An 18,577-nucleotide genomic window follows, 5' to 3' on the forward strand; every position below is an offset into this window, starting at 1 on the left:
AAACATAATACATTATCACACCCTCCAAAATCAACAATTCCTTTTTATCAAATATTCCATCAATGTCCAAATCTCTCCAATTTTTCATCAATGTCTTTTCATAGTTAATTTGCTCAAAGCAGGATAAGGTCCATACAATGCATCTGGTGGTGGATATGCCCCTTTAGTTGCTTTTAATCTTATATTCTCCCTCCCTCTCTTATTTCTTGCAAAAAATAGGTCATTTGTCATTAAAACACAAAATGTTTTACTTGTTTTATTGCCTGTGTCTTGTTATTAGAATGTAAATACCATAAGGGAGAGAGTTTAGTCTGGGTGATATTAACATCTAAACCAGAGCCTGAAACATAAAAGGCATTGATAAATACTAAATGAATATTTGGCACTCATGCCAAAAGCCCACTCCCCATCCAACAACAGAAATTGCTAATCACAGCACTCTTTCCTGCTGAGTCTGAACCAGGGCTCCCAGTTTTCTAAACGTAACACTCCAAGTAGTCACTTTCAGGCAATCAGATTTGATACCCAAGGTGAAATCTATTGGCTATACAGCCTTGCTCTAGCCCCCTGCAAAGTAAGAAGTAAGTATACATCTATCTCTAAAATAGATTCAACATACCTTGTATGTTGAAATTTAGCTAAAGTTTAGCATAATAAATTTGACTATTTGATTGACTATATTTCTTGTCAAGTATGTATAACATTTCTTACCTTATTTTGACAATTTAGGGGAAAAAGCAAATTGTAGCCAAAAAATTAACAGAAAAAGAAACTGTGGAACATGGTGGGAAACTGGGGGCACTACATATTTTTAGAACTAGCAACATCCCAAGAGGTTCATTATAAAATAAAAATCAGCGATAAATTCTTTGAAAAGGAAGTAAATTACATGTGTATTCCATTAAAAACTATTTTTTAAACTACATGAATGGTCAAGATTAACTGGGGAATGACTAATGTCAGGATTTTCCCATTTACAGGCAGCAGCAACATATTCTATTTTTCTGTAAATGGTATTTTGAGGTGCAAAAAAGTATTTTAGGGGTGATAAAAGGAGTACTATCTAAAACTATTTCTCTCAAGTGGAGTTCATTGTGGCAAAAAATATCTAAGACATCATGTACAACATTCTGAAAAAATAATCAGGTCTTCTTAGACTTGTTTACAATTCACTTCTCTTAAATTACCTGATGAAGCTCTTTTCCTCTTAAGTTTACTTCTAAAGGAAGCTATGCTAATTGAAAGGCTCCAACTAGATGTTCATGTTTCATTTACTTCTATTTAAAAATCAGAAATCCCCTGACATTCACTCAAGAAATCTTGTGCTTTCTCTTTATTACTTTCAAATTCATTCAACAACAACAAAAAAACAACAAAAATAGTAGGACCTACTAAGTGTCAACTATTTTCAACTTTTGGAAAGAACAATTATTAGAAGTGGTCTTTCAAGAGAACGTAAAAATAGCTAGTGGTATAACTTGAAATTATATCTAACTCTGTGTCCATTACTTCTTGTTCTGAGGTTCCCACACATTAGTCTGGGGGAAATTGTTCTCTGGCAGAGGTCAAACTTAGAAGAAAAAACAATAACCTCCCCAATACCACATGTGTAAAGCAAATCTCCAACAACCAAAATCCCTTGAAAGAATGATTTCTATTTACTTTTCCTGCGTGATGTATTTAGAGGGAATCTGGGAAAGATGGCTAGAGATCTATAAACAGAAAGTGCTAAGTGGAATTCACTGTTTATGGAGTTTAGCTAGAATTTTGTCCCCTGTGTAATGTTGCCAGGAATCTGTAATACTGTACTCTTTAAAAACGTCTTCAGTAGGTTTCGTTCATTCTATTAATTTTCTTCCTTCTTTCTACTGGCTTTTAAATTTGTCTTACTCTCCTCAGTTAAAATTAAAAAACATAAATGTAACTTTACAGAATAACTTTTCCAAAGAAATGCTTAGAATCATCTCTCAGTGCCATTGTGTACGTGTCATTATGTTTTCAGATATGCAGTTAAAATAGACGTAATAAAATAATCCATATAAGCCTGTGTGATTTAATAAATATGAGAAGAGGTCTATATAGATGTCCCACAGTAAATGTATGTATGTGAGACTGTTAGAAAGATAGTTTTCAATTCTAAATCCTCCAGCTGAAAATCTCTATCAGCTACAGAAGTTTCTGTCTGAAAACAGTTGCTCACAAAGCAGTATTACTATAGTCCTTAACAGCTGACCTAGTGGACAATCACCATAAGGTATATTCTGAATTGACAGACCTCAACATACTGGTGACACTTTGACAACCTGAAAGGATGCTGAAACAAAGTCGGATGGAAACATATTTAAGCCTCCCCTTGAAACTTGGTTCAGCAGCATTCAGCAGTACCTGCCCTGTCTTTCTGCCTTTTTCAGTTATTTCCTTTAAGGGATCCCAAAGAAACTAGGAAATCTGCAATGCCAGTTTTTGACAGTCAACACTAATTTCTGCCTTTGGACTCCAGTGACTGAGCAGACAGTGTGTTAGTAGATTCCTTAAAGTACAAATGCCTCTGGTAAATCTGGTTTGTAAATGCTACAGAAAAAGTTCAATATAACCAACTGTAAGGTCACTTAAATGCAATTTTAAGGGGAGCACAGATTTCTCCCCTCTCCCCCACAAATCTGCCACTAAGGCATAATTCCCAGCTCACTTCTTTTTTTCCCAAGTCAATAAACACTACTATTATTACATTACAGCATTTCTGTAACACTACTAAAAACCTAGGTGAGTTTTCTCTTTAAAAATCCTTATATTTATTAGATGAAGCATTATAACCACTTTATTAGGTACAACTTTCCATACACTTAACTGTTCTATTTTTCAACTGTTCACTTTAAACTCAAGATTTCTTTTAACATACTACAGAAAGGGGATAGGTTAGAGGGTTGAGGGAAAAAAAACCAAAATAACAAATATCTTTTTCTTTTTTGATATAATCACCAGAATCTAAAATCCGGGGGTGGCTATAAAATACAAAATTAAATTCAAGAGAATTTAAGATAATTGAAAGTACTGTTACTGCAGTTCTGACATTATTCACCTCAGGAAACAGCTAGTAGAAATGATGCTTGATTTAAATTTTCAGCACCTTCTAGTTTGGTTCAACTACCAAAATAAACAAACTTGTCCTCAGAATTAAGTATTTTACTCCAGAAGAAGTTGTTGGTGTGAATTTTTTTTAAAAAGGAATTCATATGCTGTATTTGTACAAGGGCAATGTTTTGAGAGATGTAAATCTGATCACTCTGAGAAAACATTTTCTGTGTTAGTTATAAAGAAAACGTCATAAACTGAAACAGAAAAACTGAAGAAACTGAACCTCCTCCACAACTCAAAACTTTAAATTTACACTACTATGCAAACTAAAAAAAAAAGAGAAAGAAAAAAACCCAACAAAAAACTCTTTAACGTTTCTCCTCAGTTATAGAATACATATTCAATGTAGAAAAGGACAAAGCCAGTTCTGAAACAAAAGATCAGCTGCTATGAGAACAAAACAACATTTTACAGAGCAAGAGAAGTACACAGCCTTTGAACCAAAACAAACAGATGACCTTTTTGTACACTTAATGCTTCAGTTCTTAGCACAACCAGCGCCTTATGGATAGTGTTCACTCAATTATTTGATGACTAAACGATAGGAGGACTGTTGGTGCTATTAAAACCAAGATACATTTCTTTGTGTGTAGAGTTTAAAATCTGTTAAACCTACATTAAAAAATCCGTCTCCCCCACCCCCATCATGGCTTTCTTGCCTCCTACGAGACCTGCATGTACAAAAATAAAAGTAGATGAGTGAGGTGAGTTTATGATGTACAGTATTTTCCCCACTCGGAACATTTTTCAAGAGTCCTTTGAGGTTTTAAGATTCAAACACTATGTAATAAGAGTTATTATTTGAACTACCTAACAATTACCCAGACTTCTTTTAGACTTCAGTTAACCTGTAAGTAAAATGAGTATCTTTAACTTTTCCACGGGGCACTGGAGAACAAGTTCTTACTCATAAATGCTTTCAGATCCTCAGACACCAGGCGCGGTGGTAGATCACGCATATCCATCAATTAGAGAGCTCCTCTGGACCTCAGTTTACCCACTTACGGAAGCTGGTGTTTTAACTTGTTTCGTAGGGGCCCCGGAGGTGTAATTAATTAATGTTTTTAAGTGCTGTGAGATCCAGAGATGAAAGGAAACGCGAGGGACACGCAGAGATGATGACAATAATCATAACAATAAAAAGAATGACTAACTTGGAAGTCTGTGTTACGTAAGGAAGGAAAAAGAAGTTACCAGATTCTCACAAACAAAAGAAAAGCCCACCGCCCCCTTTGTTTCTTTTTCATTTCTGTCTTGCTCCCCGCCCCCGCGGATCTCCTCTCGGGCAGCTGGCGGCCGGACGCCGGGCGCAGGGCGCGGGGCTCGGGGCTCGGGGCTCGGGGCTCGAGGCTCGGACTTGGCTGCCGCGCGCCCGCTCTCAGGCGAAGGGGGAGGGCGCGCCGGGCCGGCTCCTGACAAAGGCGCTTCCTCCTGCGAGGGCGCGGGATGCAGGCGCCGCAAACTCAGCGCCCGGGCCGCCTACGGCGCGGGGGCGCGCAGGCTGGCGGGGAGAGGCGGCCGGCCGCCCGGGAAGCCTCCGAGGAAGTTGCGCGCCCGCCTGGCCCGTGACCCTCGGTGGCCCCGCCGCGACCCCTCCCGTGGCGCGCTGCGGCCACACTCACCGGACAATTGCTGGTGGCCGGAATCCCAGCACGGCCCCGAGGCGTGGAGCGAGGGGGTGAAGTATGCGTGCGCGGGGAGCGCGAGCAGACAGCCCGGCGTTCCACCGCCGCCTTCCTCACCAGCCGGCAGAGCCCGGTGAGGGGAAGTTGGCCACGGAGCCGAGCACTGAGGAACCGCGGGCTGAGGGAGAGCCGCGGGGCCCGCTTTGTGATGCGCTCCCGGAGGACTCGAGGCAAATCCGAACGCGCCGCGCGGCTGGTGCTGCTGCTGGAGGCGGCGGCGGCGGCGGCGCCCCCCGACGGTCCCTCCGCCTCACACCGCCTCTGGGTCACTGACACACACTCCGAGGGAGGGGAGGAGACTAGCTGGAGGGCGGGGCCGGAGGGAGGGGACGGGGCAGGGCCACAGCGGGAGGCGGCGTCGCGGCGCCGAGTGGTCTCTTGGGAGTTGTAGTTCTTCCACCAGAGAAAAGAAGGGATACATTGTTGAGGACGCGTCCCGCTCGCTCTGCACTGCGCATGCTCGGGGGGAGAGGTTCGGCCCCACTGTTACTATGGTCACCGACACACCGAGGAAGGGAACGTGTTCAGTGCTGCTGGTGACTGAACAAGGCCCTCCTTGTATTATGGATCCTGCTCTTAGCTAGTCCTTCTTCCTTCGCTCCACCCCCAACTTCTAGCCTCACCACTCACAAGTGCCCAGTGAAATCTGACTTCTTCACCATATCTTTGTCTTCCCTGTTGCTTAATTTTATCCCATAAATTTCAAATCACAAATACCCACATCCCTCCCTTCCTTTATGCCTTAAATTCAAGGTTTTTTTTATGTATTCGTTTTTGGTTTTTTAACCTAAAACTTGTAAAAATATAGTTGCTTTCAATAACTTAACATAGGTTGCAAAACTGTTAGGAATATCACCACTATCAGATTCCCCTAGTTAATTTCTTCATTCAATTAGTCACGTCTAACTTTAAGGCCAGCAAAGGTAAAGTTCGGGATTAAGATCACTTATCTTACTTGATCGGTGCAAAATAATCCAGATTTTTTAATTTTAAGGCCTACAATGTTTAAGAAATACAAATTTCTTAAAAGTATAAGTCCAAAAGATAAATGGAAAGTTGAGAACTGTTTACTGTATATACACTGGCAAACGTTCATTTGGCAATGAGAGAAGTCTGAACCAAGGTCTGAGTATGCTGTTGGGCTGGTCAGCTAAGTCTACACCCATACAGAGCACCCAGGTGTGAACAGGTGGTGCAGAAGGGTGGTGAAAGGTAGGACATGTTACTGGATCCTCAGAGGACTAAAGGCAGCCTGTCCCAACCTCTTTTGTTATCCTTCTCAGCCTACCTAGAACCCCATACTTAGGAAGAAAAAGATTAATGTTGAGAAATCAGAAACACAGGAAAAGTTGAGGTTTCAGACACAGAGTTTCAAGATCAACGATCTTTATGTTTGCAGACCACATAATTATTCATTCAAAAAACATTTATTGAGTATACTATGTCTCAGGCACTTTTATTAGTTCTCAGAAATAGAGATACAAGAATGTAAAAGAAATTTATTGTTTCAAAGTGTTTACTGTGCAGAGGTGGAGACAGGTAAATAAACAGACTCGGTGTGATAAATACCTTAATAGGAATGTAAACCAGGTGCTTTGACACACAGCTCCTCCAGACTCAGGCGAGGTCAGGAAATGCTTCAAAGAATATTTAAACTTGATAATGACTAGGAGTTAGTGTGTCTGTGTGCTTTGGTGGTGGAAGGACAAGAGGGAAGTTAGTGAGAGCACTGGGGGCAGGAGTGGAGGGCAGCAAGAGCAAAGAGGCATAAGACCAAAGAGTTCAGCATTGCTTGTGGCAGGATGGGGTTGAAGGGAGTGGCAATAAGAGGCACGAAAAGATAAAGGAGACAGATCATGAAGGCTCTTGTACAATAGCTAAGGGATGCAGACTCTTTTAGAAGCAATGGAAAACCATGCCACAATTGGAAGCACAATTGGAAGCAGATGAAATTTTGATAAGATACGCGTTTTAGAAATGCATTTCATTTAAAAAAAGATGAGAGCCTGAACTGACACTGGCAGTGGCAAGAGACAGAACTGAGAGAAATCAGACACATTTAAGGAATAGAATTAATAGAACCTAGTGAGTAATTTACCTGTGTTTGAGGGTGAAGGGTGAAAGAAGGTTATCAATTATGATGCTTTGGGTTGCAAGCAGCAAAAAACCCAACTCTAACTGGCTTAACCAATAAACCAATATTGACCTGTCTAGATAGAAAGTCCAGTGAAAAGACAGGCTATTGGGCTGAATGATTCAACAGCCCAGTGATGTCATTAAGGACACATTTCTTTCTTGTTTCATTGTTTTTCCTTCCTTAGCATTGGCTGTATGGTTGCCAACAATTCTTGTGGCTGTAAGTTTCACCATCCAGGCCCAAAAAGAGAAGAGGGAGTCAACCTTTCAATAAGGAGAGAAAACTCCTTTCCTAGAAGCCTCAAGAACTGAATCATGGTGGCCAGGGGATGGCGTGAGGCTAGTTATCTTAGGATAAAGACATATGCCCTGCACCTAGATCCAAAGCTGTGATGAGAAGGTTGGATATCCCAATGTAAATTGAGGTGACTACCCAGAAAAACAAGAAAGAAGGCTGAGAAGGGGGGGACCACAGTATCTACTGCAAGGAAGGAGAAGGATGATAAGTCATAAATGTTTGGCTTGTATGATTATGAGCTAGTGTTGCCATTCACCGAATTAGGGAATACAGGACATTGAGCAGCTTTTGAGGGGGAATTTGATGAGTTCACTTTGGATATGCTGAGTTTGAGATAGCTCTGGATCTAGGTGGAGAAGTGGAGTAGGCAGTCATATATATGACTTTAGTCAGAAGATACAATTGGAATATACCATCACATAGATAGTAATTGAAATTATGAGAGTGGATGAGATCAGCCAGGGAGTGTATGCACAGCAGAAAAGGAGGAGTCAATAATAGTACCCTGGGGAACACCTGCACTTAAAGAGTAGGTGGGAAAATCATGAGGATGTCTGGGAACTAGTGAGAGAACTGGGACATACAAAGTAGGAAAATGTCATCTATAAGCAGGAAAAAAGTGTCAATAAACAAAGCCAGAAATGACACAGATGGTAAAATTAGCAGTTGAAATATTTAAACAATTATTATAAATGTTCTATATGCTGAAAGAGAGAAATTAAATGTATAAAAAATAGAATTTCTAGAGATGAAAATTGCAACTTCTGAAATAAAAATTTCACTACATAGGGTTGACACTCAGAAGCAGATTAGACACTCGTAAGAAAAGATGAGTAAACTTGAAGACATAACAGTCAAATCTAGCCAAAATAAAGCACATAAAGAAGAAAAACAAAACAAAACAGAAAAAACAATCAGAGAGCCTGAGTGATCTGTGGGATAATACCAAGTATTCTAATATATGTGTAACTGGAGTTCCAGATGAAAGAAGGGTGAGGAGGTGATAGAAAAATTATTTGAAGTAATACAGGTGAAAATACTTGCATATTTGATGACAATTTTAAACCCAGAGACTCAAGAAGCTCAGTGAGCCCTAAGCAGGATAAGCACACACATTCCCACACACTACACAAAACCACTGCAAAAGACATCATTAAATTGTTGAAATCGAGTGATGAGAAGAAAAGATTAAAAGCAGCCAGTGGAACAAAGGTAGATTATGTATAGAGATATAAAGGCAAAAATTCAGTAAACTTCTTTAGAAACTATGCAAGTCAGAAGACAATGAAAGGGCATTTTTAAAGTGCTGAAAGAAAAAAAGGCTTCACTTAGAATCCTATATTTAGAGAAAATATCTTTCAAAAATGAAAGCTAAAGAAAACAAAAGCTGAGAGAATGTTGCCAGCAGAACTGCACTACAAGAAATGTTACAGCAGTATCTTTGGCATAAAAAACCAATACCACATGGAAACTTGGATTTATACTAAAGAATGAAAAGTGCCAGAAATGGTAACTATGTGAGTTGATATAAAAGACTTTTTTAAAAGATAATTGACTAAAGCGAAAAAAAAAAAAAAAGATAATTGACTAAAAAATTAAATAAGTAACACTTATAACATATGTAGAAGTAAAGTGCTTGACAATAACAGTTCAAAGGATGGAAGGGGGAAATGGAATTACATTGTTAGAATTTACATTGTATGTGAAGTGCTATACTATTATTTGAAGGTAAATTGTGATAAATTAAAAAAGCATATTTTGAACATTAAAACAGCCATCAGAAATAAAACAAACAGGTATAGCTAATAAGATAATAATAAACAGGTATAGCTAATAACAAGTACAGCTAATAAAAACAGAAATATAGGAAAATTCTGTGTCCCTAATAACCATGGAGCTGACATACAGCTCTAGACTTTCCACTGCCTGACTTCCTTTAAGTGAGAGAGAAATAAACTTCTATCTTGTTGAAAGGAAGTTATTTTTCAGCCTATGATATGCATAGCTGAATCTAATCAGAACACCCAGAAGCCTAAAGTAGAAATAAACTGTACTTCCCAGAATCAGGTAGCCCCATACATTGCCCAGCATTTGGTCACATGGCCTACAACATCAGCAAAGTTCTGGAGTTCAGATATTTGTCACTAGAATTCCAGGGATAGGTCATCTTTTGTATGAACATCACTTAATTCAATCAGTTTTTCTTGAAGGAGCAAATACATGCAAATTGTTTAGTGTAATCCTTGGAATATAGTAAATGCTCAGTCAGTATATATTACTTTGAAGCAGAGCCACCAGAATAAGGTAGACACATCACAGTTTAGAAATATGGTGAGGTTTGTACTCCAAAGTCAGGTGTGGAAAATCTGAGTGGCATTCACTTATGTATAAAAATCTGTGAATCTCTTTTTGACATTGTATCCACCACACAGTTCCATATCGGTCTTCAAAATCTGCAGTCCTTTGACTAGAGGACAGTTCAGTCATGGAAAATGAGTGCACTTCCAGTTACCATCTACTCAGTCTACCTGTCTAGTTTAACACCTACATTCCCTTGACCAAAGTAGTCATCTTTTTGTTGCTTATCTGCTGTTTCAGATTTGGTATATTCAGATATCTAGTCATTTTAGTACGAAAGTGAATCTTGAGGGACTGATAAATTGGATTATTTAGATCTCCTAAATTCTAAAAAGCTCTTGATTTTAGCAAGTTGATCAGTAAATTTCAACATTCTCTCTACCATATGACCATATAAAAATCAACTAACAATATGCCTCTAGTCTCCCCCAAACAAATATAAAAATGCTATTTAGGATATGAACATAAGGAAAAAAAATCACAATATTAATACCTTTCTCTAAAACATCATGCAATAAGTCTAATTTACTAGTAAATGATGCAGAGAAAATTGGACACACCAAACTTTTCTTATGACTTAGAACTGTTGCAGACTTATTTTTCTCCTTTTATTGGAACTGTTTCATCTGCTGCAAAGGAACATTTCTTTTCATGTTTAGTCCAAATTTTGCATATTTTATACCAACAAATGATTATATCCTGTTAGTTCACGCATACTGGAGTTACTATTATTTTTTTTACTAAAAATGCAGGCAGACTTCTCTTCGGGATCAGGAAGGCCCTAGACTGCATACTAAACTTTAGCTGAGATTCTTGGATTTGAGAACAATAGTGTGTGTGTGCCCATGTGTGTTCATTTTAATATTCAGATATAGGTTATCTCTCAAAACTTCTACCTTCCAACATTCCTCCCCAAAATAAAATTTTTCTTTTCTAATGTCCTCAAAGTCTCCAAATAGCTCACAGTCAACATGGAACATGTTCCTATTTTAAACCTGTGAATGGCACACAATTTGAAGGCCTGGGCTTTCACTCAAAAGATTTGTAGGCCCCAAATGCTGGCTCTGACATTTCAGATATATTTGGAAAATGTCAAAGACAAGCTAGTTAAGATTTTAATGTTTTAAAGGAATACGCTTGTACACCAAAGAATGCAGCCTATATATTCTCAGCATTAGTTCAACAAACATGTGTGCCAACAGTTATTTTGGAACTTTAAAAAATACTGAATAATGAGAGAAGTGGAAAACTCAAGAAGAGGGGATTTAGATTGTGTTTCCATCCCTATTGATTTGTTTACTCTTGGAATAATTACCTGTATTTTTGTACCTCAAATTTCATGCATTCATTCATTCACCAAATACTTATTGAGCATATACTGTGGAGCCAGGCCATGGACACAAAGATGAATTAGCCATGTTCCCAACCCTCAAAAACCTTATAAACAAGTAAATGGATAAGTGCAATCAAATTTTATGGGCACGTTTCTCGAAGGATGTTTAGGGAATAGTGAGAATGCAGACGGGAATAATCAATGTTGTGTGAGAATGCAGTCAGGAAGCACCTCTAAGAGTAGTTGGTAGTTGAGCTGAGTCCTGAAAAATAAGTAGATGCTCACCAAGTAAGCAAGGACATTTCAGTTTAGCTATCACTCTAATAAAAGACATGGAAAAATGAAATAGCCAGGCCTGTTTAGAGAACTACAAGCAGTTCAGTACGGCCAGATTATAGGGTATGATGTGGGCACCCTGAATGATGAGGTTGGGGAAATTCTCTGGGATCAGATCATGGAAGTCATTGTATGCCATGCCTTGCCAAGGAGTTTGGCAATGAGGAACTGTTGAAAAATTTTAAACAGAGGAGTGACATAAGTCATATTTATGTTTGAGCATGGTGATCAGTGGAGAGAATATGCAATAATTCAGGTGAGAAATGAGGGAGAAACTAAGTAGCTATGGGGCATGAAAAGAAGAGAATGATACCAAAGGCACTTAAGAGGCAGAATGAACAGGACTTGATTGCTGATTGGATGTGGGAGGTGAGGGAAAAAGAAGAGAAGTATAATGTTGAGGTTTCTGATTGTGTAACTGGGCATTACATGTTGGAGTTATTCACTAGTAGAGTGAACACTAGAGGAGAAGCAACTTTGAATAGAAGGATAGTGATATATTTCTCTTTTTAAGAATATTTTATTTTATTTATTTCGCTTTGGGGGGGAGGTGATTAGGTTTATTTATTTATTTATTTTAGCAGAGGTACTGGGGATTGAACCAAGGATCTCATGCATGCTAAGCATAAGCTCTACCACTGAGCTATACATCCCCCTGCCTCCCAGGATAGTGATAAATTTCATTTTCAACAGTTAAGCCTGAAGTGAATTCTGTGATAACCAGTAAACATGAGATATATAGTTAGAACTCATCCCATCACTGAAACCAAGAGTGTGGATAAGATCACCCAGGAAGTGTGTAGAGTAATAATGATGACAGTATTTAACACTTATTGCATTACTGAGATCTTACTTGTGCCAAGCATCCGCTATATAATATTTCATTTAATCTTTGCTACCACCCTATGAGATATGTAATAGTCAATTTCATGTGTCAACCTCACTGGGCCAATGATATTTGCCAAACATTATTTGGTCAAACATTATTCTGGGTGTGTATGTGAAGGTGTTTTCACATGAGATTAACAACATTTGAACTGGTAGATCGAGTAAAGCTGATTCCCTCCCTCATGTGAGTGGGCCCATCCAATCAGTTGAAAGCTTATTTGAATAAAACAAAAAGGCTGACACTCCTGCAAGTAAGGATTTTCCTCCTGTCTGACTGCCCTGAGCTTGGACATCCACCTTCTCTGCCTTCAAATGCAAACATAAGCATTGACTCTTCTGAGTTTTGAACCTGGAGACTTTCAGGCTGGAATTACACCATAAGCTTTCCTGGGTCTCCAGTTTGCTGACTGTACGTCTTAGGACTTGTCAGCTTCCATAATTGTGTAAGCCAATTCCTTATACTAAATCTGTGTGTGTGTGTGTGTGTGTGTGTAACTATCTCCTATTGCTTCTGTTTCTCTGGAGAACCTTGACTAATAGAATACTTGTTCCTTTAACAGTTGAAGAAACTAGGGTTTATAGGCTTGAGGTTACTCAACTATACAAAACTGTGGATCTAGAATTCAAATCCAGGTTGTCTGAGCTCAGAGCTTGACCCTTAGAACCAGAGAAAGAATCTTGAGGAAAACCAACTTTAAGGGCTGGCAAGGGGAAGGAAGAGGCATCCATAAAGGAATCAGAAGGAAGAGCAGAAAGTAGGAATAAACCCATTATGCATTATCAAGGAATCTAAAGGAGAAAAGTGTTTTAGAATAGGGGAGGTGGGGTAAAATGAGGTTTGAAAGAGTCTATTACATATGGCAGCTAAGAGGTCCTAGTATGTTTTTCCAAAGCAGTTTCTTTTGAAGTATATCAATATTGACAATGAAAAGAAATAAGAAATTTTGAAATATTATTTTATCAGAATTTTTTATTTTCTTATTCAAGATTTTAAAAATCTGATAAAAGAAAAAAAATTAAAAATTAGACCTGGGTCTAACCAATAAATTACATGGTGATGAAAAACTAACTAATGCTTTCTAGATTCAGACCAGGTAAGGGTTATCATTAACATATAATATTAGAGCTTTGAGATATTCCATTAATTATTCACTTTAATGGATATATTATTGAGGAATATATGTTCATTAGGTTGTAGTCAGTTCAGTTTTTCAGACAAGGTTTCACAGGAAAAGGACAATAACCCTGACTGTGATACAGGAAATGGGATTCTTTTTGCAAAACAAAATATTCTTGTGAAAATCCAGATGGTAAATGAGTGCTCTTTTAAATAAACTAAGATGTCTCCTAAATTTAAGAGTCTATGAAATAAAACCAATGGATGTGACAATGTCCTTAATTGATTCTTCCTTGTTTTTCTTCCACCACCCCTTTCCCTAGATTGGCTCATGTTTTCTTTATTTCCCTCCTTTTATCTTTCTCATAATATGGTTCTCAATTAGTGGGGTCACCAATCTCTTAGAGGGTATTTAGAAATATGTGAGGGCATTTTTTGTTTTTCTCGATGACTGAGCACTGCTATTGGCATTTCCTAGGCGGGGCCCAGACGACTGCATAGAGAACTGTCTCACTCAAAATGCCTGTTGCAATGATGGTTATACACACCACACCCACCATTCCAATGGTTACCCTTAGATTTTTAATAGGGTATACTTCAGTTAATAAAGTGTAAAGTTAATCAACAATTTAAAGCAACTCCCAAACAATACAATGAATTCAGAAAGATTCTGATATACCCTGTCTGTCCCACCTTCCATATTATTGTTAGTATTTAGTTCCACCTTATTCTTAACTCCCTAAAAATCAGTTGCCATTGTCATTTTTTTACAGTAAATGCTTATTTATATTTATGTGTCTACATTCTCACCAACCTTTATTTTCTGTTACTTTCATTTTAGCTGTTCTAGTGAGTGTGTAGTATCCCACTGTAGTTTTTATTTCCATTTCCCTGATGATTAATGAAATTGAGCAACTTTTTATAAGAATATTGGCTATTTGAGAATCCTTTCTTTGAAAAGTATAAGTGAAAATTTTACCCATTTTTCTAGTATACTCTTTCTTTTATTATTAATAGAAGTTCTTTAGATATTCTAGTTATAGGTCCTTTATCAAATATATACATTTTCACCCACCTGAACTAGTTTTCATGCACGTTTCTTAACTTGGGATTCTCTTATCACGAAGGTAGTGTAAATTCATACGCTACACTCACCAATTATGGAGCTTTGGGTTTAAATTTCTCCCAGGAGGTTTTTTTTTTTTTTTTTTTTTTTTTTTCTATTTCTACTCAGAGCTCAGAACAGAAAACAAACTGCTTGCTACTTGTCTAGTCTGGTGGACAAAGCTCTCCCAGCTACTTTTCATGGATTGTGCAGCTTTTTAAAATTCCTGGCATTAGCAGGAGACCCAGTTCTAACCTCTGTACTCCAGGCAGGAGGACACATCTCCTGTCCCCATGTGGGCACTGAACCTTGACTCCCAGCCCCTAAGGCCTAGATTCAGGTCTCTGGTTTCGAGTCCCCTCCCCATGACACAACTTTTTTTTTCCCCCAGCAATAGGGATTTCTTTCAAGCTCAATTATGTATTTCATTCTTGTTTCTGTTGTTATATTTACCCACCATGTCCACATATTTGTATCAGGAAAGGTGACTCCAATTAGCTCTGCCTTTCTGAGGACTGATTCTTCACAACTAGCTCTCCTAAACCCCACTGCTTTAATATTTTCTCCAGTAATTCCCCCATGCAGTTTCACATCCTGCCTTAATCATCTGTGTCTCCTTCTGCTTGTCCTGCCTCCACAGTTGCCTCTCAGAGATCAGTTTCTTCACAACCTCACGTGACTGTGTCATGGGACAAAACCCCTAGCCTCCCAACCTGAGTCACCACACATCCCCTTCTAGTGTTACCAGCCCAGGCTCCTGTCCTCAACCTACCCTGACTCATCTCAGATACAGTACAGTTGCACAGTAGTAGACATACAGTTCCATCCATTTGACTAGACTTGGCCAGCCTGGAGTTTTTCAATTTATGAGAGTATTTTTAAAAAATTTATTATTTGAAAATCTTTTTATTATAGAAAATTTTAAATACATAAAATGACAGTGAATAGTCTAATGAACCCCAATTTCAAATACACAGAATGACAGAGAATAATCTAACAGACTCATTATCCAGCTTCAACAATTTCCAATTCCAGGTCAATCTTGTTTTATCTCTACCTCCCCCCACTGGTTCATTACAAAGCAAATCCCAGATGCTATATAATTTCATCTGTATTACAAGATGTGTCTCTTAAAAAGTGAGTATCTTTATTTTAAAAATATAATAATAATGCAGTTATCACACCTAAAAATACTTTCCCTTGAATATTTCTTTAATATTTTTAAATATCCAGACAGTTTTTATGAATTGAGATCCAAAAAGGAATATACATACCATTGGTTGTTACATCTCTTAAGTCTCTCTCTTTGTAAAAAAAAGAAAAACAAGTTTGTATTGTGGAAATTTCCAAACATATACAAAGTAAGCAGAATAATAAATGGGCTCAACACCCAGCTTCAACAGTGATCAACAGTCTATCATTCTTATATCATCTATACTTCCAGTCACTCTCCAATTTCCATTCCATTAATTTTTTATAGTTTTTTTTGAGGTAAAACGTACATATATTTAAATATACAAATCCCAGTGGTACAGTTTTGACAAACAAATATACCAGGGTAACCCACACCTCTTTTCTCACACAGGACACTTCCATCTCCCTAGATGGTTCCCTTGTGCCTCTTACCTCCTCACAGGCAACCACTACTTTGATATTTTTTAAACCTTAGATTAGTGCCTATTCTAGAACTTTATACTATTTTACGTCCATCTTCTTCTCCATATAATGCCTGTGAGATTCATCCATATTGCTGGATTAATTTGTTTCTTATAATTACTATCACTACTACATATGTTTATCCTTTCCCCTGTTGTTGGATATTTGCTTAATGCAAGTTTTTGGTTATTGAGAATAAAGCTGTTAAGAACATTCTTATATAAAACTACCAGTAGTTAAATCTCTTTTTAGCTTCAAGTTGTGTGTATATGTGTGTGTATGGAGGTTGTTAGTTGTTGAAGAATCCAGGTCATTTGTCCAATAGAATTTCTGGACAAATGGATTCTGGATTCTGCTGATTGCACTCACATATGTTTCACATGTTCCTCTGTCCCTTAAATTTTCTACAAATTGGTAGTTATATCTAGAGGCATAATCAGATTCATATTCAATTTTGTTGAGACTGTTTCAAAGGTGGTGTTGTGCACTTCCATTAGAAGATTCATAGTGGTTGATGTCCTTCTATTTACCACTGTAACTTTGGGATAGATTTCTAGAAATACAATTGCTGAATCAAAAGTTAGATGTACATATAATTTCACTAGATTTTATAGGACTTTCAGGGGCATATTATAAACTATAATATGCTGTTTAGTGAGGTATTAACCAGTTGCAGTAATTTTACTACACGGAAATGCACACACACACCACCAAATCTCATTATTGGTGGTAGTTATGTTTTATAAAGTCGCTGTGAACACTTAATTAGCAAATGCTGAATGATTGCTCCTAGAGGAAATACAGGGTTAAATTCCTGTGAGTGCCTGGTCCCAACATTTTAGTCAGCTGATCAATACTAAACAAGTTTTATGTGTACTTCTGTTTAAAGACACCTTATTTAATATATATTGTTGATTCATTAACATTGAACTCACAGTCAACAACACTATAACTCACGCTGAAGGAAGCTTATTTAACATACATATTTTCTCTGAAGGCAACATCACAGCTTTCTTGCACTTAGGAACATTAGACAGAGCCTCAGCACTATGTTTGTGGGCCACTTTAAATAACGAAATCACCAACAAAAGGCACAAAAATGTGAAAAATTTGGCACTAAAAGGACCACAAAATGGAAACTTGTTTACAGCATGAGAGTTGAAACAAGAAGGCTGAGCATTGCTGCACTCAGTCTTAGCTTATAATGTGAGCACCAGGTGATTCAAATTTGGCTGCTCTCCATATGTTCATGAAGGGTCTGCAAAAGCACTATGAGTATTGATTGCAGGGGTGGGGGGGTTACAAGTAAATTTTAGTGAGTAGGTAAGTTCACAAATATGTACTTCGTGAATAATAAGGATTGGTTGTATACATAAAATAGGAGGTTTCACCTCTTCCCAATCCCCAGAAATTGGGCAAGTAGAAAGGTTTCCTATTTTCAGCGAACTTGATGGACTATAATCCCAAGAGACTTGGGCTTGATTTGGTATCCTACTCCCAAATATGTATAGAGTTAAGGGTAACCATGACTCACTGTGATAGGAGAAGATGTAAGTAAATTGGGTTTTAGATATGCTAACATTTTTACTAAAAAAGAATCCTGCCTAAACGACAAAAAAATCATATATAGAGGCAGAAATGGCATGAGGTCTAGAAAGATAAATATAAAAGTGTCTAAGGAAACTAGCTAAATATATGACTTGAAAGAAAGAGAAGACTGAGGATTGAGTACTTAATAAAGGCAAAAAATCTAGTTCTGAGATATTTCAATGAATGGGAATTGAGAGACATACTACCTAATGAGGATGTCTGGTGGCCAGAAGAATCAGTTTACCTGGGAGCTAAGACGTAGAGGTGGGGCACAAACAGAAAAGACTTTGCCTCACCAATGAAAAGGAAAATAGTCCTGACTTGGACTCGAGGGTATATATATATGGGAAGCCTTAGTAAGAATAGACTAAGTGATTGCAGAATATGGATAAAGAAAATTGTCTCAATCTTGGCATGAACCTTAGAGAACAATTTGTTCTGAGTCTGATTAACTAATTTAGTGACATTAAATTACTACAATAAATAAAACTGAATGCCTGTGATTTACGTATTGAGATTGATTTTACTCCTCCCAAGACATCTGTAAATTGTAGTCATACATTTTGTTTTCTACTTCACCTAGTAACCAAATGCTGGAGTGAAGAATGTTATCTGGCGTTCTAGAGGGGATGCAGAAGATAAAGGCCACGTTCTCCAAACATTACCATAACAATTACCCATTCCCACCTCTAACCCCAGAAACTATTCTCTTAGAAGGTGACAACAGAAAATATACCACTATACTTTTGCTTTGCACTCATCCTTAAAACTTCTCTCTAGGTCAGATAGCCAGACAAAGGCATTTCTTGGAGTCAGGTCACAGAGACATTCTAGTGCCATCTTGCTACCCTTGACCACAACACTTGTATCCCTATGCTGAGAGACTCCAATCTCCTTTCCAACCTCAACCAGAATTCCTATAAAGCCCTTATAATTTCCT

The 18,577-nt window shown here is 37.9% G+C and overlaps 1 protein-coding gene across 3 annotated transcripts in view; it reads right to left on the reverse strand.

Annotated features, from left to right (window-relative positions):
* The window catches only part of PELI1 (pellino E3 ubiquitin protein ligase 1), a 151,221-nt gene that overhangs the window by 44,157 nt on the left and 88,487 nt on the right, over positions 1-18,577 (reverse strand). The window contains exon 1 of one of the 3 annotated variants that reach the window (XM_074341219.1): positions 4,758-5,221. The exons of the other annotated variants lie outside the window; for them this stretch is intronic. The gene's annotated coding sequence lies outside the window, so the exon portion shown is untranslated. Of the gene's footprint in view, positions 1-4,757; positions 5,222-18,577 lie in introns of those variants that run through there. 3 annotated transcript variants of the gene reach the window in all.

The sequence above is a fragment of the Camelus bactrianus genome, chromosome 15 (genome assembly GCF_048773025.1).
Source record: "Camelus bactrianus isolate YW-2024 breed Bactrian camel chromosome 15, ASM4877302v1, whole genome shotgun sequence".
In the NCBI taxonomy this organism is placed as follows: Eukaryota; Metazoa; Chordata; class Mammalia; order Artiodactyla; family Camelidae; genus Camelus; species Camelus bactrianus.